We start from the raw sequence: 23,091 nt of genomic DNA, 5'->3' as shown, positions 1-23,091 counted from the left end.
TAAAATAATCTACCATGTCTTTCCAAGAGATAAACACTCGCCCTATATGGCTTCATGAATGTACTTTAATTAGAATTAATTTAATTGGGGCTTGTTTTTATTCTGCCATTATTCACAATGAAGTTAAGAACACGATTACGTTTTTATATCTGTAATCATTTGGACCGGTTGATTGCCTGTATATAACCTCTTAAGTATGCACTCTAGCCTATAATGATCCATGCCCTCTACAAGAGACCAGAAAGTTATTGTTGGGAAAATTATAAACAAGCTTTCTCTTCTCTGCTTCACATCTGTCCAAGCCTTTGCCTGATTGCTTTGCAGACACACTTTAATTGCCAATTAGGGGTGAGACCAAGACAGCAATCACAATAGGTGCGAGCGGATGTGTGTGTGTTTGTGTGTGTGTGTTTTGATACGCGTAGGCGGGAGCGGGGCAAGGTTCTTCGTGCAGGTCAATGTACATATATACACACCAAGTAGTCTTCTTTGACAACTAGCAGGGCTTTTGAACAGGAACATGTCATTTTTGAAATAATTATTACATCATTGACTTATATATTTTCTTTAGAAAGAAAAACAAACAAACACAAGAGATGTGTGCATGCAAACCAATAGGAATCGCAAAACAACCTCTCCCCGAAGGAATCGGGGGTGTTTCATTGACCTGGAGGGATTTGACCGTGGTGCAAGCTTGGGCAAGTTGGCAAACGAAGGAGTTATGTTAATGTTCTGGTAAAACAAGCATATTGGCTTTGTTTGTTAGCTCTGAAAAGAAATGTTTCAAACATGACTAGCTCTTGGCCATTTTCATTTTGTAAAAGTAGCTCTCACAAGAAAAAATGGAACAAACGTGCTGAAACCACGTGAACTCTCTTCTTGCCTGTTTGGAGGCGGTAGTAAAACAGACGCATGCACATGGCAATTGGAGGTCAGCAAAATGATCCAATTATTGTCCCATGCCTAGTGCCCATGAGATGGGGACAAAATCTTCTCACGTATTAATGTTGGGAGATCTATTGGAGGAAAAAAAATACACAAATATCAACATGCCCCCATGCAGCTTTTGATTTTGCAGTATGTGACCTTTGGTGGGGGTAAAAAAATGGACACCCCTGCAGTAGATGCATGGCATGTTTGAAAACAATACACAGTCCATTGTATTAAAGCAGATTCTATAAAGCTAAATAAATAATTGATGGAAAACAAAAAGCTTGGTGCCCCCTAATATAGTCAGTGTAGTACATTTAAACATTTACAATGCATGTACAGTCTGTGATTGGTATTGGTATCAGTATTGGCCGATTTCACTCATGGGCAAAATTCCCCCCCAAAAGTGCAGTTTTCCTTTAACCATATCCATGACTTATTGAACCTGTATGTTTACCTTTCCAGGTGTAATCCTCCTCTAAATGCTTATCCATGGGTGGAGTCACTGGAATTAAGTGTTTTTGTAATGCCTGTATACATTTTGTCTCATACCAAGTTTCTGATCTTTCAGCGTTCAGACAGTGTTTAAGCTTTGGAACTAGAGGTACATTTAGAATAATAACAGCATAATAAAATAGACTGGCACAGTTGGGTTCCTAGGAAGAGTTATGTGTTGTTGCCAACGCGCCAAGAGCAATGTGACTTCGTCTGTCAGGAAGATTGATTGAAATGAGTCTCATTTCTTCAGCTGGAGTTTGTTTGTGTTTCTGATTGCATTTGCATAGGAGTCAGTAAAGCAAATTTAAATGATTGACATGTGTGTTTATCAGATATACACAAATCAAGCTTGCATAAGTAGCACTGTTGTATAACAAAGTACTGTATATTTTTTAAGATGGAAAATGACCGAGTGGAATGAGTGGGCAAGAAAAGTGACATTTTTCTGTGGTTAAAGTTAAAGTTTTTTTTTTGAAGGATTAAATCTCTGAGGAGTTCTTCTAAGGTGAATAATCACATTCTACATTCTGCACATTTGGCAGGACTAGAACGGCCTCTAATTGGCTTTGCCCACACAATACTTAAATCCAGTGAAAACTGTTAAACTAAAATGACCACTTTCATCAAATTGATTCTGAAAGCTCTTGCAGCAATTCTTTTCAAAAAAGCGTTTTGTAAACACCATGACGTATTTGACTTTGTTTTTCCCAGAACGATATCATACCGTACCAACATTTCTGGTTTGATGCAACAAGACATAGTGCTGACATTTGGCAAGGGCAACAGATTATTCAGCAATTTCTGTTAGGCCTGATTGATCAATCATTGTTTCATTTCCAGACAATCATTAGATGGATCAGGGTTTAGCCAAACTCGTTTTGTTGAACACCCTCATGAGACGGGTGCAAAAAATTTTTCCACTGAAGGTCACATACTGAAAAATGAAAGGATGCAAGGGTCACTTTGATACTTTGTAAACACAGGAAGCTATGCTAGGAAGTTATGGAAGTTTTTTTTCCCCACCTTAATTGTATTTTTGTAATATTTCATCTCTGGCATTATTTATTCTCATGATATTTCTCTTTAGGATACAACTTTTTGTCTTTTTCCCCCCCTTTCTTATAAAATTACAGATATTTTAGCTATTTTTTTAAATTGTCCAACTTTCAACTTCATTCGTGTATGTGATAATCACACAATGACTTTATTCTCATAATATTTTGACTTTATTCTGTAACATGAGAACTTTTTCCCTAACTTATAATGTTCCAAAAATTCCAACATTTTCATTTTCAATTTTTTTTTTCTTTTTAATTATATTTTTAGAATGTGCTGCAGGCTGCAAATGGACACTCCTAACATACAATATATTCTACATGCACTAATGATTAAGGGCACATGAGAAATTAATTTATTACAACATGGACCAGCTTTTTACCATGCTTTTGATAACAAGTCAAAGTCTCCGATAAATCACCCAATGAGCAAATAAAAAAAAATACCCACCACCCATTTTGGGTAACCCTAAAGTACATTAGTGCGTCATACAACTTCAATTGAAGCTACTTTCATCTCTGCACATTTTAAATAAATGGAAGACACAATAATCCAGTGTTTCTTTGATAATCTGTCTTTGTTCCTTTTTATCTTTTAAAAATATGATTCAAGCCAACAGTTGTTTGTTGAAGCAGAGTACTTTTCATTATTCCCCATCATGTTCAATCAGACCATGCAGTTTTTCTATTATTCATGCAAGAGCATTATATTTGTTTTACAGTTCCTGGTGAAATACCCTGTTGTTCAATCTGAAATCAATTTGCCCCCCTTTCTCGCAAACACCGGTCTTGATTTAATGACTACAACAGTTCCACAGCTCAAATAGGCTCTATTGATGACAGGTTTCTTTGCATCTAGGTCTATTATTCTTCAACATATCCGCCTAAACCTCCCTACCGATCCTTCCTGCAAAAAGAACCGCCTGGTTGCACATTTCAAAGGCTTTCAGAAGCATGGGTCTCAGATGAAAGCTTCACTTTAGATTCAAACATGCCGTACTGTGGTTTCTTACCCAAGCTCTCCCCCATTTCCCGTGATGACATATGTTCTAATCACCGGGTCACGTCACATTTGACGCTCTCTCCAACATCAAAAGTCCCATGTCGAGATGCAAAGCAGTCTCAAAGATGCAGAGGAAGGGGATGGGAAGGGAAACTGACTTCCTGCATTGGTTATGTTGGGGAGGAGAATGGAACATCTGACACCTCCTTCGCTGCCCTGCCTGCGGGGTACGGGAAGTACATCGTGTAGAGCGCTAATGAAGCCGGAATAAATGGTTTTTATTTATGTATCTGTGTGGATGTGTGTGTGTGTATCTGTGCTACTTTCTAACACTGTTTTTCCAAACTTGGGCTCAAACTAGGCCCATTTAACATCACCTTTAGGATGTGCACATGCTGTCAGAATCTACAGAAAACACTCCACATTGAACACATATTTGGAACGAGACCGAATCGGAATGAGAGTGCTTGTTTGCCACTTAAATGGCAGGTCCAACACATTCTAGTAGCAGCGACTGTCTGTTATGTCCCTTCATTGATAATGTGATGTAAACAAAGAATAATAGTAGTGTAAAAGTGACCATAGGGTTGCTATTTCATGTCTACAGGACTCCAATAATGGTAAAAAAAAAAAGGTTTTTCTGTGCTCTAAATATTTCATTTATTAATATTGAATTATACTTTGCAAAATTCACGGATCACGGTCGTGTCTGGAACCAATTAACTGTGATAAATAAGGTACTGTATTTCCAATCTGAAGGCGGAACTTGGAAATAATTGCAGACTGTGAACATACTGAGCTGGCAAGATGGTTGGTCTGTGAAGGAAGATGTCATCTTTCGCATGCCAAAATCATTATTGGCATTCATCATTTTGATGCATTATTATTGTTGGTGAAAATAACATAAACATTACAAAAAAAACTAAACTCTCCATATGAACTATTTTGCATAAAAGATCTGCATTAAGTCTGGTTTATGTCCTTTTTCGAGGGAGTGAACTCACAATATTCCATAGTTTTTTTTACTCTGAATACTCACAGCAAGTATTTATTTTGATTGACTTGAGAAAAAATCTATTTCCATTCATAGAGCAGCTTTTGTCTGGGATGTGACACAGCTGACCACAATCTCATTTTGAGCTTATAATTTAAAAGAATATCCACTCTTTGTGAACCCGAGGACAACACTTTTTGGCAGAGTTGAATTTTCAGTTTTTATGATGTGTTCAGGTTCTTTGAAATACAATTCACTGAACCACTGGATGGAATTTAGGGATTTAATTTACTACTTCAGAAGCTAAAAACATGATAGAGGAAAAGTCAACATTAACCTCTCGTCCTCTGCTGTGCATATGCCACAGTTTTGCTACCTTGTAGGTAACAAAAACACAACGAACACCTACACACTAGTGCGCCTAATCAGAGCCCACACATGGTGAACACATATCTCTTTTTGGAGGGTGTCTAATGGAGTTGCTGGCTTACTGAGGCAGTAAAAACACAATTTGATTTTGTTCTTATATACTATGTAGGGTATGTAGGGTATACTACATTGTGTCTCTAACTATACATTTGTATACTATACAAAATTGCTGCAAAGCCTTTATGCCAAATTTTATGCTCCCTGCCCCACTGACACAAAGACTGTATGACTGAGAAGAGCGCTCACTCTGTTCATTCTGTTTAATGGGACAAAAGTGCTGAAACCAATGCACAGAGTGAACTCTCTTCTTGCTTGTTTGGAGGCGGGAGACGAATAAAACAGACACGCATTCGCATGACAATCGGAGGTCAGCAAAATTATCATCCTATACCTAGTGCCCATGAGGCGGGGACACATTCTTGATCTCTCGAGATCAACTCACTATGAGCAAATCACACAAAGCTTTGTTTTGAAATATATATACAATTTTTTAAAGCTTCTTACAAAATACATAAAATAAAAATATCAACGTGTCCTCCTGTTTGGAAGTAAAGTACATCATGTAAATAAGATACAGTATTTGTGTACAGCAGCATATGCAAATGCAGTTGCCTGTTTTCCTCTCATCAGGTGCAAGCACTGTTCTCTCCTTTTGAGCTGTAACTGTGAGCCTTGACTCTGAGTACACATCCATTCCCATGGCACACACAGTCATACATGTGATTATGCACCCAGGAGGCAGACGTTCCTTCAGTGGAATGATGATGATGATAAAAGTCCTCACACACAGCAAGAACTTTGTTGTTGTGAAATATTTTTTCATAACCAAGTCTTGTTCCTATGAGGGAAAACACACTTGTGATGACAGAACATACTGTATTAATGCCAGACGGCCAAGTTTCCCAGGGGTTGGAGATTATGCTGTGCTTTGGAATGTCACAGTACATGTTGGAATTCATGTTTTCCCCTTTTTTTGAACTTCAGGACCGCAATGGTGGCAGCACTCATGCCGCCCCTGACCATGATGTGACCACCACCACGCTTGACTGTAGGTAGGACATGCTTATCTTGCCTCTTTGACCGTATATGAAAACAATAATTGCAGTGTAGAAATACTTGCAGTCGGAAGACAATTTGGTGAAAGACATCCTCTGAAATAGATGATTAAATGGATGGAGAGTTAGTCTCTTAACATTCAACATTTGTGGCATTTTCAGTCTTGTTAAAGGCCATCAGCAGCACTCAATAAAAAATGCACGGGCAGACAGTCATCAATGCGGAGAATGTTTTGTTTGGACACTCAATTTCATGCAACAATACAGTACAGGGTAAACAGACTAGTTAAATACAATATTGTACAAAAAATGAGAAAAACAATTTAGCAAAAAATTTACGATAAGTGAATACTACGAAAATCGGGTATACAAAAAACGAGGTAACATCTACTTTCAAATGACAGCAACCAGAAATATAATTTTGTATTGAGAAAATAATTTCCAGACAGGCATTTCTTTCCATCATTTTGACACAGAGCACTAGTATGCATCATTATTTGAAGAACACCTGCTGTGCCAACTTGTGTTCTGAATATTTTGTTTGTGTGAGTGTGAGCGAACACGATGCCTTAAAGCTGATTAAGCTATCCCCAAAGTATCCCCTGCGTCAGTCGAAATCATGTTAGGTCATGTCTCATTTTGTGGAGAATTATTTAACGTTGTCGCCATGGTAACTCGATTTCCAATGCATTAACTCTATGGAGCTTTTGAATGAGTCTACAGGTCTGGTGCACAAAACAAGTTGCTTCAAGTTAAATACTTTACCCCAAGGTTCTGACCTAATACTGTTGGATGTGGAAAAATCTATTTTTTTGCCTTAGTACCCTCAAGCCATGAATCAAAAATTTACAGGGACCTCAGGGCGCAGTTGTGGGAATCCATTATGCAAATGAAGTGCATTATTTTTGCCTTCTGTCTTTTCCATCTCCAAAAAGTATTACTAATGTGCTGTGCTTGCATGCTGCTGTGTTGGCCAAATTCAGATGAGATGTATATTTGACTAACTTCATGTGCATTTTTCAGTCTGTTTATTTGTCTTGCTAAATAAAAAAGGACATGAACCCTTTTCAAAAAGAAACAAGCTAAGGCGCATCCAAGAACAAATGGTTAGTAATCAGGTCTGTCTGCTGTCCTAATTACACTCACATCTGGCATTTAGTCACCCAAGAGAAGGCAACCACAGCAGGATAAACAAACCCTAGGAGTCGCGTCTTGCCCATCAAAAGGTTGATGCAAGGGCAACCAACGAACAGGTAGGAAGGTACAGTTTAGCGATGCTTGTGACAAGAATATGACTCTGGCATGCGACCAAGCAAAGACCTCGAGGGCAGCTCAAAGGAGCAAGGCAACTGCTGCGAACTCATGTTGCATGTGGTGCTGCAGCTTGTGGCGCGAGCTAATCAAATCAGAGCTAGTCGTCAAGCTCGGCCTGACATTGCAAGCTGTAACAATTAGAGGCCACACTGACAGAGAATGAGTTTTTTGCTCGGGGCTGATTGACACATATCAGCTGGCACTGCCAAAGTATACAACTCTCAGATAATAGGATTGCACCATGTGTGCTGTTAGTGCTGTTGCGTTTCCAACATTGAGATATATGAAATCTGTGGATGGGAAAGATGTCTGGTGATGACTGAAGTACACTTTATGAACTTGGCTGGTCTGATGAACAGGCTCTCTTTGGCGATGACTAAGAATGGCCATCTATTATTCAAGACATAATTATGCAGCACACCACTTTGTCATCCAGTCAGTCAGAATCCTGCTTCCTGTAATTGCGCCGTACAGGAGGCCTGCCTCCCTCAAGACCATACCTACTGGACATTTCTTTCAATAGATGCGTACCTCTGTTGAAAAGATAATTGTATCATTAAAAAAATAACCGTTACAGGGGTATGTAAAAGTAAACGGAACATCACTATTCATAGCACTTTTGGCACTTTTGACACTTTTACCACATTTCCCGACTGACGCAACGTCATGAACAACTGGAACTTTCCCAAGGATACTTTAAACATGGTCACAGGAGGATTGTGGATAAAACCAGCAACCTTGAGCTTGGGAGACAAACACTCCAGGGAAAAGTACCATATTTTCCGGTCACACTTTTTTTTATGGTTTTGTTAGTCCTGCGACTTATGTGTGTGTGTGTTTTTTTCACACTGACAGCCACGAGAGGGCGCTCAATGCTTGTGTGCCACTGTTACCCCATCACCCCTGTACCATTGTAAACGTACACTGTAACATGTACTGATAAAGACGACTGAGAAAGATGGAACACAGATGCCCCAATCTCAAAAAAAGATTTAACGGCTATTTTAAAGCGGGACTGATTGGAACATGGGTCTGGAATAGACCCACGTGGTTCAATCAGTGTAGAAGGACTGTAATATCTTACCACTTGAACTTAGTCTAGAACTACATTTCTGACAAAGTTGGTAATTTTCTGTGTGCAAAAATAGCATTTGGCAATTTTCCTCGCATCAGCAAAATATAAATATATATACCGATATTTGTGTCAGATCTGTTAACATACAACATAGAGTTGGCCTCGGTGGAAGAGAATATGTTTTTCCTGCCTTTGGCTTATTTGTTTTTCCATCTGTCAGCCCATCTGTTTGCAGGGTTTTGCAACAACTATCGGGCTTGTTTTACCAAACTTGTTGGAGAATCCCTGCTTGAGCCGAGGAAGAAACCATCATAAAAAAACAAACAAACAAAACAGATTTAGGGAGAAATGTACACTCCAAGTACCCAGCTGTCAGTGAAATTGAAAACGGGTTAGCACTGGCCAAGGAAGAGTCCTTCAAATGGTTGCCAGATCTATTAAGCAAGTACATTAGTCAGTCCAAACACGTGATTCGAGAACGAGCAAGACCAGGGCAGCAGCACAAATATGAAAAAGACTGAGCTAAAATAAAGACGAGTCTAAAACTAAAAGTCTAAAGGAAACTAAGTTGTATAGTTACAATAACTACTGGATAGGGATGCAGAGAAATACAGTCAACTCTTGACATGTATTCCAATCCCAACATGGCATACTTGCTATATTTAAATTGGTCAATAAGGTGAATCAAACTTACTTCATGATTCAGTGGGACAAAATATGCCTGCACCATTATCATCATTCGCTAATAAACACAATCTTCCCAATTTTAAAACATTGATTATGAATTACATTATATGTTGCTGTAACTTGTTGGGACAGTTGGGATCAATTTGGACCAAAAATCCTTGCTGTTATGCCTCATTGATCTCAAGATGAAGACATCGGCCCCAAAATCTGTAAATATCTTTGGGCACTGATATATGAACCTTGGAACAGATAAAAGTCAGGCTCAGGTAAATGAGTTTTTATTCAAGAGACTGCATAGCGTGCTGCTTGCTGTTATGCTGCATTGATCTCAAGGTGAAGACATTGGCCTCAAAAAGTCTACAAATCTTTGGACACTGTGATACATAAAATATGGAGCAGATAAATGTCAGGCCCAGATTAATGTGAGGTTGTTTTTTTTGTAAAGTTTGTGTGCATATCTTTGGACACTGTGATGCATGATGCACTATGGTGTGGTTAAAAGTCAGGCCCAGGTAAATAAGAGTTTTAATTCAAGACAGTGCATTGTATGCTGCTTGTTGAGATGCCTCATTGAGCTCTAAATGACTAAACATTACATTGGAGCCAACATTTGCACACATCTGCAGCCAAATAGATGCTAGTGTCCTGTGATGGGTGTCTCTGCGCTAAAGCTGAAGGATTCGTACGTAATGAATTATGTATGTAGGAACCCACAGGTGGTCCCGATGGGCTTTTCAGTTTGCAGCTACGTGACTGCCAGCAGGGGGGATTTACATGTATTTTGCATCTGTTAGCATGTGTAACCTGTTGTGGACACGAGGCATGCCACTTTTTCAGTTTTTCACCAATACACCAACTATTTAACACCAAAAACATACCTGCAAATCAAAATTTTCATAGCCTTTGCTGAATGTTGGCACAGGGATCAAAGCCACAAGTATGGGGGGTGGATTGGGGGAGTAAAAATAAAGATCACTCCACAAACGGCACACAGTAATGATGTTGACTCAAGTCCAATCCATGTGTACTCTCTCCTTTCGCTCTTCTCGCTTTCTTTTTCTTGATGTGTCTAGAGAGGGAAAGCATTTTTTCCCTGATGTGTCTAGAGAGGGAGAGCATATTTGGAGGTTTCATTTCAATGAGGAGTGCTGCATAATAAGCCTAGTGACTGGGGACGGCGGCGACAATCCACGGCACACCGAAGCCGACAGAAAGTGTTCGAATAATGTCTCCTAATTGGTGCTGCGATATGTGAAGGAACAAATGAGTAAAGAGAGCAGTTATCTATACTTAGAACAGTTAAAGGGGCTGTTTGCAACAGTTAGGCTTCTGCCTAGAGGGCGATAACTTTTCAATGTTTTTTATATCTTGCATCCCCACATTATATCTCACTGCTCCGAGCATCAGGTGGTGTCCAAGGTGTCAGGTGGGGCGAGACTTATAACATTTCTTCAATGTCGGCAGGTTTGTTAGTGTACTTATTCATGCTGGAATTATGCTGGTGCCAACGAGTCATACAGTGGTTTGTACAGATAAATTCATTCATTCACTTTCTACTGGTTATCCTTACGAGGGTCGTAGGCGTCCTGGAGCCTATCCCAGCTGTTTTCCGGCGAGAGGTTGGGTACACCCTGGACTGGTCGCCAGCCAATCACAGGGCACATATAGACAAACAACCATTCACACTCACATTCATACCTATGGACAATTTGGAGTGGCCAATTAACCTAGCATGTTTTTGGAATGTGGGAGGAAACCGGAGTCTCTGGAGAAAACCTGTGCATGCACTGGGAAAACATGCAAACTCCACACAGAGATGGCCAAGGGTGGGATTGAACTCGGGTCTCCTAGGTGTGAGGCATGCGCGCTAACCACTCGACTGCTTTACGTAAACCCATTATGTAAAACTTTCCAAGTCTCAAATATGATTCAAACATTAATTTAGCTACTCAAATCCTTGAAGGTTGTATTTAATCAGAGCCAGCAACATATGACTGGCTTGCCTGCAGGTATGTGTGGATAAAAGGAAAAGTGGCTTCATTAGCCAAGATGCTTCGCAAACGGGAGAGACACGGGTCATGGATGGTGTGAGGAAGAATAGCTGGAAAGAAAGACAGGCGGTGATGGATGCTTTGAACAATTTTAGTGACAAATTGTTTATTGCTAATACAATCATCACTTCCATACATCTTCGTAGCAACAGTATAGTGTATCACGCGCTGACAACTACATGTGCCATTATAAACATTCGCATGCAATTTAACATGATTGATCATGTCGTGAAAATGTGGTGGAATTTCCACCAAAGACATCCTCCTACATTTATAGCAGCCAACAGATACAGACATGTTGCCTGGTTACGCATCCAGTTAGTTGAAAGCTCACTTAGCTGCATGGTTTTCTACGACTAACTCTGTGTATTTGATGAAAGCCATCCTCAGCAAACAAAACTTTGTGGCTTTAAAGTGAATCCGCAAATCAACCAAGGCATTTAGTGCGGCATAAAACATGTTTGCAAAAAAAAAAACATGGTGATGCAAACAGTGATGTGTTTCTGAATTGACCATCTCCAGTTGTGTGAAGGCCAAAGTCAAGATTACATGGATATTGGTTTTCCTTGAACAAAATGTCAACAACACAAAGCATGCCAGCAGCATCTTGAATGAAATGCAACTCTTCAATCATTCCATGTGTCCACTGATCCACTTTGATACCGTGTTGTTCCATTAACACGCTGAAAGGATCTCACCTCCTTATCTTCTCTTGTCACACACACAACCTGCACACTGCTTGTGTGTGTGCAAACTCCAACGTCTATACGTGCAATGCATGTGGTGGAATCTAGTTGTGTTTGTGTGTATCTGTACTGTATAAGGTGCAGGTAAATGGCTGCTGATAGCCCTCCTGGCATTTTGCTGCTCATGTTGAGTGATATGCGCTATTACGGGTGTCGGAGTTGGATGTGATTGTGACAGGAAACGAGTGAGAGTCGTACTCATTAAATATCCATCTGACACAGACTTTTTGCACTTGGTGACACTTGCATTGTGGCTTCGACAACAATGCAAAAATATATTTTAGTTTAGTTTGGTTGTTTTCTGTATGCTTTACATATATGTATGTGTGTTATAGTTACTGCATGTATAATATGCTTTATGGTTCTTGGTCAGATTTACAGTGATAATGCATGAACTAGATTGTTCACAACCAAATCTTGGATTCAGTGATGCAATTAGGGAGCTCAATCAAAATGTTATTTAGATAAATACAATATTGAAATGGTATGTGTTTCTGCAGTGTAGTTCAACATTGTGTCCAGAAAAAACACGTTTTTAATAATCCTTTGTGTGCAGGGATTTGTAAAAAAAATAAAAAATCAGTTCTGTAAAGTCTTGTTTGCTGCAACCCTCTAGAAAATGAAAGTTAAGTTTGTGTAGAGGTGAAAGTTAAGGTTGCATCAGTGAGAACATTGCATTTAAATTGTGTCTCCCCTGGTTCTTTTCCATCAGTCGTATGTGTATAACTCTGCGTTGTGTGTAACTCTGTGCTAAGAGTGTAAACAAAAAAGCTGAAGAAAAAGTTTTTTTGCGGGTTTTGCTTAGTTTAGCAGAGCATGCTTGCGTGGCTGTGTGTGCATGACTCAGGCTGGATGTGTGTTTACACATCTTGAGTCTTGCTTTACCATCTTGAGTGTTGCTTTACCGCTTTAATGTAAGCGAGTGTATTACGAAGCCCGCTGATGTCATGTCAAAAGGACAGGAGGCACATTTATTCTTGCACCCAGCTGGTCCTACACATAACACAGTTCTGGGCTTCAAAATAAGAGCACTTTTTGGCCACATTTGGTCTAATTGTGTCAAGAAAATGAGTGTCATCAAACACATTTTTCATCAATAATGTGTTTGGAATTGCATCACTGACTACATCTTGCTTAATTCAGAAATAATTTCTGAATTGCACATGTATTGATTGCATCAATCAATGCAATAATTGTTGCATTTAAATGTTAATCAATAACGTAAAAAGTTTTATATGTATATATATATATATATATATATATATATATATATATATATATATATATATATATATATATATATATATATATATATATATATATATATATATATAGAGAGAGATAGATAGAGATATAGATAGATAGATAGATAGATAGATAGATAGATAGATAGATAGATAGATAGATAGATAGATAGATAGATAGATAGATAGATCGGGCCCTACACTCTGACCATATGGTACACTTTCTGGAGAACTCCATGCTGGGGTACCTTGCCCAGATGGTGCCCACGTAACACCTGGATGAAACAGATTGACTGATACAGCCAAGTGGGAGGGCAAATTGCTTGTCTGGAGGATCCCTTGGCGTTTAAGTGTACGGTCAACCCAGCAAAGCGCCACTCTTGCATGCAAGCTGCCCAACCCGACCTTTGGTCACATTGTAAATAACTGTCCTGGTTTTTTCAGTGAATAACTCCATCACAATGACAATTTTAATGCAATTGTAAGGAGCTCCCTTTTCTTATGGGGGCTCAAATGTTGACACATGACACTGCCCCTTCTTATGGCGAATAAATGTTTGCTTATCCTTTAAACACTCAATAGACACACACTGACAAGGGATTTGAACACACACTACAGTATATTGTCACACAGTGCTTCTTTGATTTCACAACTGTTCAAACTACAGGTGTATAAGACTTTGTATGCCGTTCCCACATCCTTCTGAGAAACTCGCACTCACATGAGGCTGGCTGCATTATTCTATATTCCATATAGTGTCTTCACACACAAGCACACAATACCTCGGGTCAGAATTATAACCCTGTTATTCATCATGTACAATGAATATATAAGAGATTGTCAAGGGAACATGTGCATACACATTCAGATGACTCGTTACAGCATGTGCACATATTGTGGTGCATGTATGGCAAGAGCTAATATCCAGGGAAAACACATGCATGTGTATATCTTAGTGATGAAAATGTACAGTATTAAGTAGTAAATGTGATGCTCGAGATGACGATCCGTGGTAAAGAGGTTCATCAGCATGAGGAAGCCTGCAGGGGATGACTTCCAATGATCATGGGTAGAGAAATACCAGATTTTTTTTTTTTTTTATCTGTGTCCTTTGCTGAGGTATTCTTCAGAGAGCAGTACGTTATCATCCAAATCATATTTTTTGGAACAATGAGCACCTTAGCACAGTTCCAGGTATGGCTCTATTGGCCGTGACTGTATTGTATGCAACGTTATCGTCTCTAAGAGTCTTGTTTTTGTACGAACTCCCACTGGCTCTGCAGTCTGTGTTTTTATTGAAATTAGAGGCTTGACTGATCATGTATACCAGGCATTCACAAAAAGCTTGATGATATTGATTTGTTGTCCATGCAGAGAAGGGTTAGAAATGTGCTCCCACAGCTGGGAACCTGATCGATATCACTTGTCTAGGTACAATTATGAACCCCTTTGATGAAGTCATGCTTGTAAAAAAAAATAAAATAAAATAAAAATGTGCACGTCTTTTTAAGAATGCTATGCCACGCTTTTTAATTATAGTGAAACATGGCTAATCTCACAACAACGCCTGCTTATTTGCAGTTCTCGTCCTGGATAAGATTGCACAGAGACATTTGCAGAGGCATTTTGCCAATTTGTCACACAATTGTGATTCCTGGCATAAATTTAGATTAAAATGAAGGTTCAAGGTTCAGTGCTGAGAATAAACACTATCTTTTTTTGTAGATAAACTGAACAATGTTGCAGTATGCCATCTGTTATACCTTGAGGGAATAAAAAAGTCAGTGATTTTTATTCCCCGTGTTATTGCCAGTGTTTGTCACAAAACAAGAATGACAAAAATCACGTAAATAAATGATGCGCAATAGTTTTTTTTTTAATATAACTAAAACACTGTAATACTTTTTCATTTTGGGTGAAAAATATGCTTCTCTGAAGTTACAATAATGCCTATAATCTTGAGACAACCTCCTCATTTTCACATACATTCACAACCATTAAATGGAGTTGTGTTGCCTTTGTCATCAGCACCTATGCTACTGTATGTATGTTTCACATTTCACATTGATTTTCACCTCGGGGTGTATTGGAAAAGGCACTTGTGTGTGTTTGTGTGCATTTTTCTCCACTTAGACGCTATTGGTCGGAAAAGGAAACATTATAAATCACTAAGTATCATTAGGTTTGACCACATATTGCAGTTTTGTAACGTGCATGTGTTAATTTACTGTTCCGTAGGATGTGCACTGGACATTGCATGGAATTTAATGGATGTATAATATTACCTACTATGATTTAAGACAAAATAAATATATTTCTTAGTCATGTTTTCAATATCAGTTAAGTCATATTTCATTTATTATTTTCTGAGCTGCTTGACAGTTAACTTTGCTTCTGTGATCACCATTATCTTGAAATTAGCACCTTTGTTGTTTGTTCAGGCTGCTGTCACACTCGTGGTTCAATACTTTGGTTTGCACCGAATATTGATAAAAAAAAAAAAAAAAAATCATACATGAGGTGGCCAAACTCAGTATGTATGCCAACATAAAATGCTGTCTGAAAGTTTGAACCTGTTACTATAGTTACTTATGTTACTCCGTTTAGCTGATTAGATTCAGATTCATAAAAAGCACTCAGTCATGAACACCACAGGAACCAAAGACAAGGGACCAGCACACACAAATGACCAATATGTAGGAAAAAATACATTGCAAGGGCTGTCTCCTCTTGCCCCGTCTTTGTATGTGCGTTTGTGATAGAGTGCTAAGCCGATGTGCACAACGGTGGTGGTGTATAAAGCTCTACACCAGGGGTGCCCATTACGTCGATTGCCAGCTACCGGTCGATTGTATAAATGTCACTATGAAGAAGTCTCATGACATTAGTCAGCTGACATTAAGCTCCTCTCCTGATTTGCTGTTGCTCCCCATGGCAAAGATGAAGTGGTGAACAGACGTGTTAAGCTACAGAGAGATGCAATTTACATCTTTATTATTGTGATGACCGATGAAGCAACTCGGCGGTAAGATGCCTTTATCTATAACAAAAGTTATCCATTCACTTGTCTCCTCTATACAAATGCATGTTTTCTGCATTTTATACTAATCATTAGTATGTTTTGTTTTGAAGTTAGATAGATCATCTGAAAAAAAATGTGTGCTCCCCTGATATGTACACCACCCGTCTTTTGTTGACCAAAAACTCCTTGTATTACTGCCAACAAGGCATTGGTTGTTATGATGAACACAACGTGACTGTGGATTTTACAGTAGCTTTCTGGTACCGTTTTTGGCCATTAAAGTAGTAAACTGATTGGTTGAGGACGCTGGAGGCTTTGGGGATAAGAGTCTCAAAGCTTTTTACATTTCAGGTGTTTTGTATTGCAACTGCCGCCAAAATGACAAACATGAGCAAGCACCATCTCTTGTGTGTTTGATGGGTCCCCGCTCGTCCACCACACTGGGACACTGTAGCTCCAGATTGATTTTAATCAGGCCTGTCACTGGATCAATGCAGGTTTATTACCCCCGCAAGGAGCATTGGCAATGAAGCTCTCCCCCTTGGGATGTGTAGTTTCACCAGCCTTCACACAACCTGCTAACGTCCCTTAGAGACCGTCTGGTATGGGGGAATTGCAGTTTTTACAGTGCGCAGTAAATATCATTGTTATCCCTCTGAAATGTGATGGATTGGCCGGCGATGCTCTTGTGAAATGGAATTGAAATGTGTGCCATAACAAAACATAGCTGAGAGGACATTTGGGATATTGCAAATGCAAAGTGTCAGGATCAGTTGCGGATAGACAAAAGGCAACTGGGCTACTACAGTTTAAGTTATTTGTGCTTGCTTTCTGTCAGCAAGTGTCAGTTTTCCATTTCATGTCTTGTTGTTTCACACACCGGGCATTCCTTTGAGTTCTAAGAGTGTTTGAAGCTCCGTGTTTTTATATCCATATCATTTGAAGACTCCTGCAGCCCAACTCCGCCATATGCTTTCCCTTAGTGATTAATTGTTCTTTGTTAAGAAGTAATTTCTCCAACAACTGCCTACTTGAGCAATTTTGAGAAGCTGTATTTGTGTGTGTTGGCACACACCACTTTACATGATGCTATTCTCTTAGGGGTAAAACAATTACAAACAAAAGAGGTTTCTAACCAATATCATCCCCATCCCTCATTGTCCCTACCACTGGTATTTGTCCAATGATGTATGAGGTGAACCTAATACTCTTCTCACCAACCCAATGTCCTGATTACAAACAATTATTCATTGTTACTTACAGTAATAAAGGGGTAATGGGACCTCATAAATCTACACACAAAGTACTCCCATTCAATCAGTGGGCGGCGCCACTAGGTCCACGAAGGGCGCAAGACTCTGTGAACAGGAAGGTCAATGTCAATCCTTTGACCTGCTTCATCGGTTGCTTCGAACATTGGACTATAAATCAGTGCCACTTGATTTATGCTGTGACTGTCAATGCTAAACAAACTTTACCTTAATACCAGGGATGGACGATGTACAATATTTTTTTGCTGATACAGACACAACTTTCTGCCTTTCAAGATATCAATACCACTAAATGATAATTTTCTATATCTTTTTTTTTTAATGATGATTTAATCGTAGATTGTGCACATCTGGAAGCAAGAACGACTCAAAGTTGGATTTAACAAACTATACCTGTAGATTTCTCCTTACCAAATATCATGACATCACTACTTCTAACATGCAATTTATGCATAACATCCTCCAAAGGGTTTACATGCCAACAAAATTTGGTATTGTCAAGGATGGTAAAGGGGTGGTCATCCAGTGCCATCATTTCCATGACTTCACTGATCGCTTTAGCCTATTGCATCACAGGCAAACTTTCTACGCTTTTCAAATGCCGCTGCAATAGGAACAAGCCTTGGGTGTTGTTTTTGTTGCTGGTTCTATGCTTAACACCATACTTTTCCTCAACATTACTAGTCCTCTATTGTAGTGGCGTGTTGAGTTAATCATTCATAAACTCACTGAACTGATGTTTTACTCAACCTCCAAATATGTTTTTTTTTTCCCAGATAATTTTGGCTGGGCTCCAAATTGCACAACATTTTGGAGCGTTTGTATTAAATTAGATGGGGAAATGTGCGATAAAAGCTTGCTTGGGTTATTTTCTCTGATTTAGATGAGTGATTCATTGTGTAGGAGCACTTTAAACAGCATGACGGTAATGTTAGGATATCAAGAAAAAAAATCGGAAGCCTCATAACACATGATGAAGATCCCGTCCTTACCTTTCTTGCCAAACACACTCATTTATATACTCTAGATTAATGGACCACCCAGTAAGAGAATGGCGGTGTTCGCATGACATTACACCAGTCAGTCATCAAGGACGCCTCGTTGAAATTCTGCTCGTCGCTTCCCTTCCTTCGTCTCATGCACTCTATCCCCCAGCCTCCTCCCTCCTCCTTTGCACAGCACTGGGTGAACAGCGCTCGGCTTTTGCTTACAGCGTTACATAAGTGCCTGGAGAAGACAAAAATGAAAAGAAAAAATCACAGAAAAACTCATGTCAGGGATTAAATGGCGAGGTCATTTGGCATAACTCTCCACATGCAGGATAATAATCAGGAATCTTTTCACCTGATTGCCTGGCATAACTTAATTGACGTGTGTGGCAGACACATGGAAGGATGGCCCAAGTAAACACATAATAGGGGGATAGATGAAGGGGAAAGTAGGAGGTGGAGTGCTTATTAAGGAAGGCTGGGTCGCTGGGGAGCATAGGCCTGATGGACGATGTGTCCATGCTTCAAGGACAGCTTTAAAACACAGGGGACTGTGGGAGGAAAGATAGGTTATGATTAGGGGTTGGTGGGTCTGAGGTTAGGGTGGAGGCTTTGTAATGTGATAAGTGGGCCATTTGATTCAATTGCGATCAATGTCAAACACATGCCTCACTGGCCAAACTCCAGTGTCTTCCGCATAGGACCGATTCATCACACAGTGCAGACAAACTCTTCACAGTCGCATCCCCCTTTAGACATCTGACTGGAAGTCATGTACCCCCATGTACTCCTGCACACTTGTAATAATTCAAAATAATTAGGAAAACAAAGATGAACAATGAACAACTTCATGCTGTCTTCTTTCTTCTGCACTGTACTACCTCCGGCTGTTCACATGAGGTGTTCAAGCACATTATGTAAATCTCAGAGCTCAGCGCTAATGTAGTCAAGCCTTTTAAAATTTTTATTCACGTACCCCCAGGACAATCTGCATACACCTAGGGGAACCTAGGCATTAGTGCACACATAGTCGCCTGTGGCATTAATATCCATTGATATGGTATGATAGACTGATTCTTGTCTGTACTGATTCTTCTCTGCACATCCAGACAGAACACACACTCGTGGAGAGTAGTGTAGCGCCCGCCTCTGGCTGGCCCATTAACCATGTAGAGACAAGAGAGAGCAAAGCCGGGGGCAGTGGAGTGTCTCTTATTCCAACAATCAATCATGCATTAGCCACATAGCATTTCCACCTGACCAAGCTACGAAGCAGAAACGAGGAAGAAGAAAGTGCTGCTTAACAGCAGGAGGCAGGTGTGAAAGACACTAATAATATCTGGGCATCACCAGCCAGCGGTCTCTGTGTGTGTTGTGCGTCATATTTAAGGCAATAAGTAAGAATGCATGCTGCAGATTGCAATGAATTACAAATTAAATCAAAGGAACAGAGTGAGATAAATGGTCTGCTCAAAAGGCTTTTAGCCATAGTGTTGAGCTTCTCGGTATCCCTGTCATTGTAACATATGTTTACACTTGAACATGCATTGAATGCATCACAATTGGAGTCTTCGAAGACAGTTTATGCTCAATGACTAGGTAGGACAGGACTAGGTAAGCCCAGTCCTGGTGTTCTCCCACTTTGAGCATGAACTGATGAAACCTACTTGGATGAGAGGTGAAATGTCTTCTAAAGCCAAATTATGGTGGTACCTTGATTTTTGTTGTTAATCTGTTCCAAAAGATCAGTCAAAAACCAAATCAAGTTTTCCCAGGTTGTGTGACATTCTCATTTGAGCTTACAGGACTCGTAGTGTTGTGTTAACTCAGTGTTGGCTGTGTGAACCAAGCAATATGGAACAATAGTTGAAACTGTAACAATAATCGAGGCAACATTTTCAATGAATACTGAACTATACCAAAACAGGGACGTTTGAGAACCCAAATGTGGGCCACTCTTGCTTGTAATCTAACTCAGACATGTACACTATACTTATTGACCCAGAAACAGCATCAAGAACCAGCACTGGCGCCCTCAAATGATATAAGCTGCTTTCGCTCTTCTTTAAAGCGAGAGTCTATCAAGCCATAATGTCAGAACACAGTGTACTTCCTGCCATTTGAGTTCACTTTTAAAAAGATTGAGGAGATATATGGCAGACTGTGCACCGAAAAGCCAAACGCTTTCACATTTATTTTCATTGTGCACGTTTCTCAACTGCTTATTTTGTGTAGCTGCTGTGTGCTACACAGCACTGCATCCGTCATTGGAAAGCTGCCGGGTTCATGTTGGCTTGTGATTTCTGACATTTGTATGTATTAAAAATACATGTAACGCCATCTTTTTGCAGTGAAAAGAGAGAGGGGGAATAATGTAATAACCTCTGACAAAAGTGGCCACACATACATAATGTATAGTGACACTTCTTGCTGATGCTTTTATCAAAATGTTTGTGAGTGATGGAACAGGTTCATGCTGTCTCACTGAAGTTGTTTATGGTAGGAATAGGGAGTACTTAAATAATAAATGAACAGCATACCGGTACTCTATATAACAGGTTCAAGGCGACTTGAAGTTGGGAAATAGCTGTTTTTGAAAGTCATCCGTTCGTTGACGGTGTGCACACTGAAAACTGTGTACTTCTGTGTATTGAATGCTTTTTAAATGTTGTATTCTAAGCATTTTAAATGGATATTAATCATGTTTAAAAAAAATCTGGCAGCTTAGACACTTTCTGACTAGCCTGGGACAATATTTTAAGAAGTTAGAAAGACCTGTTAGACAACCACAGGGGATAAAAGTCGAATTGTTCTGTCTATTCTCTATTCTCTCTGTTCATTGAGAGTTTTGGTGGATCATAAAGGGTCATTTTAATCCAAATGGAAAAGCTAGAGGAATCAAGAAGCCTTCATATTCTATCTGGCTTAAAAAAAAAAAGTGCTTTTCAAAGATATGATAAATATTTAATCATTGCTGCAGTAAGCCACCATGTGTTACCATGTTTACAAGTTATGAAAGTGCCATTCATATTGCATCATATCCTCATAGATTCCATTTGAATATCAGCCTATATTGACATTTTACGATCAGGAATATTTCATTGTTTATGTTTGACCAAATGTATTGTTGTTTTTCTGTCAGCGAGCATTTGTTATGATGCCTTTTTAGCTAGGCTATTAAAAGACACCACATATGTAAATTATAAATTGAGGCTAAAAACTGAGCTGGGGTGGGAGTTGTGCATGCATACCGGAGTTGTTGATGCATCCACACCGTACGGTGGCACAAGCCTCTGCTCAGAAATCCTGTGGCATGACATTTATGTAGGCCTTTATTACAGACAAGCGGGGCCACGCAGGGTTGTGTCTTCATATTTGTGCAGCAAAATGCTTTGAAAAAACAACATTACCAACAGTGGCTGCCACATATCTGTCATCTTTTGTGTACCCTCAGTCACCCAATCGCAAACAGACTTGGGAATAAAGGCAGTGGCCTTTGCCTTTTAGTGTTTGCAGTGCTTATTGGAGCATGCTGTCTATGCCATGACCCAGCTCTCAAAGCAAAGATCCATTTAGTTAAATGCCCATACAAGACCTGTCTTGAGGCCAAAACACAGATCTGCAAAAAATGGACAGTCTAAGAGTCATCAAGTCAAGACACATGGCGACAAGTGCGTTATATGCAGTATCTCTCAATAGTGACTACACCACTCATATTTCAGCAAAAATTGTATCATTCAGATTGATTATGTAACTAATAATATGACAAAAATCTACTCACCAGAGATGTCAATTTCTCTGTCAACATTGTGGACGTAACTTCACTTCACTGTTTTTCTCTGATCAACCCAACCAAAAAGAAGAGAGGAAAATGCAGACTTGGTTCTGACGACCCGCTGCAGATTAGTTTAGCATGGCAACACACAGAAGCTGAAATCTGACTGGACAGAAAAAACACAACAAAAAAATCTAAAATACATGTGCACCACTGGCGACATTAAAGATAATAGTTTGTCGGGAATTAATCAATACAGTGCTTTTGGTAGTGTTTAGGCCAGCAGAGAAGGCGTTGCTGGCCCTGGCTGCACACCACTGCTTTGAGGTCCAACTCTGCATCCCGGTATGCTAAGCAACCTTCTGTGGATTCAATCTGTGTATTGTCAGAATGATGAAAATGGCAGCCATTTTGCTCTGCAAGTGTAGCCCTCTAAGGTTGATGGGTGTTTTCTCCTGGCATGAAATTGCTAACTCATCTCCTTGAGGGCAAGATCAACCGTCATCACTACTGTCAGGCCAGATTTAATTCATGGCCTCTCTCTGCCCACCTTGCGGTGATGGAGTGCAACAAGGCCTTGTAAGTCATCTGGCATTAATGTTCAATTAGGTGTCTGGCATGAGCATATTCGGTACCTTTTTCTATCCCTATGTGTTTACCTTTTTAATAAAGGACACATGGCTTGTTAAAGTGTTAATTTCTACAACAGAAATTAGATCAATAGTTGATGAGTCGTGGCCAGAGAGAAGACACCCTGACAAGTTATCGACTGTGGCTTGAGGACAGTCTGGAATTCTTCTTCTTACCTATCTTTCTTATTGATGTTCGGTAAATTAAATAAACAGATTAGCCGGGTGCTGCTGGCACATGTTTCATGATTTAACAATCGATAAAACTGTGTCAACAGCTATAAAAATGATTGTGTGTTTTCATAAGGGGTTATTTCTTACCTA

At 39.6% G+C, this 23,091-nt stretch overlaps 1 protein-coding gene across 19 annotated transcripts in view; it reads left to right on the top strand.

Moving 5' to 3' along the window:
* adgrb2 (adhesion G protein-coupled receptor B2) overlaps nt 1-23,091 on the top strand; it is a 362,204-nt gene that overhangs the window by 170,123 nt on the left and 168,990 nt on the right. For 18 of the 19 annotated variants that reach the window (XM_058047721.1, XM_058047722.1, XM_058047718.1 and 15 more), the window contains one exon: nt 5,894-5,961. The gene's annotated coding sequence lies outside the window, so the exon portion shown is untranslated. The remainder of the gene's footprint in view (nt 1-5,893; nt 5,962-23,091) is intronic. The other variant, XM_058047719.1, reaches the window with a different exon arrangement.

This window comes from Doryrhamphus excisus, chromosome 14 (genome assembly GCF_030265055.1).
Source record: "Doryrhamphus excisus isolate RoL2022-K1 chromosome 14, RoL_Dexc_1.0, whole genome shotgun sequence".
NCBI lineage: Eukaryota > Metazoa > Chordata > Actinopteri > Syngnathiformes > Syngnathidae > Doryrhamphus > Doryrhamphus excisus.
The sequence above is the reverse complement of the archived record's forward strand: the minus strand, read 5'-3'. Positions and strand labels throughout refer to the sequence as shown.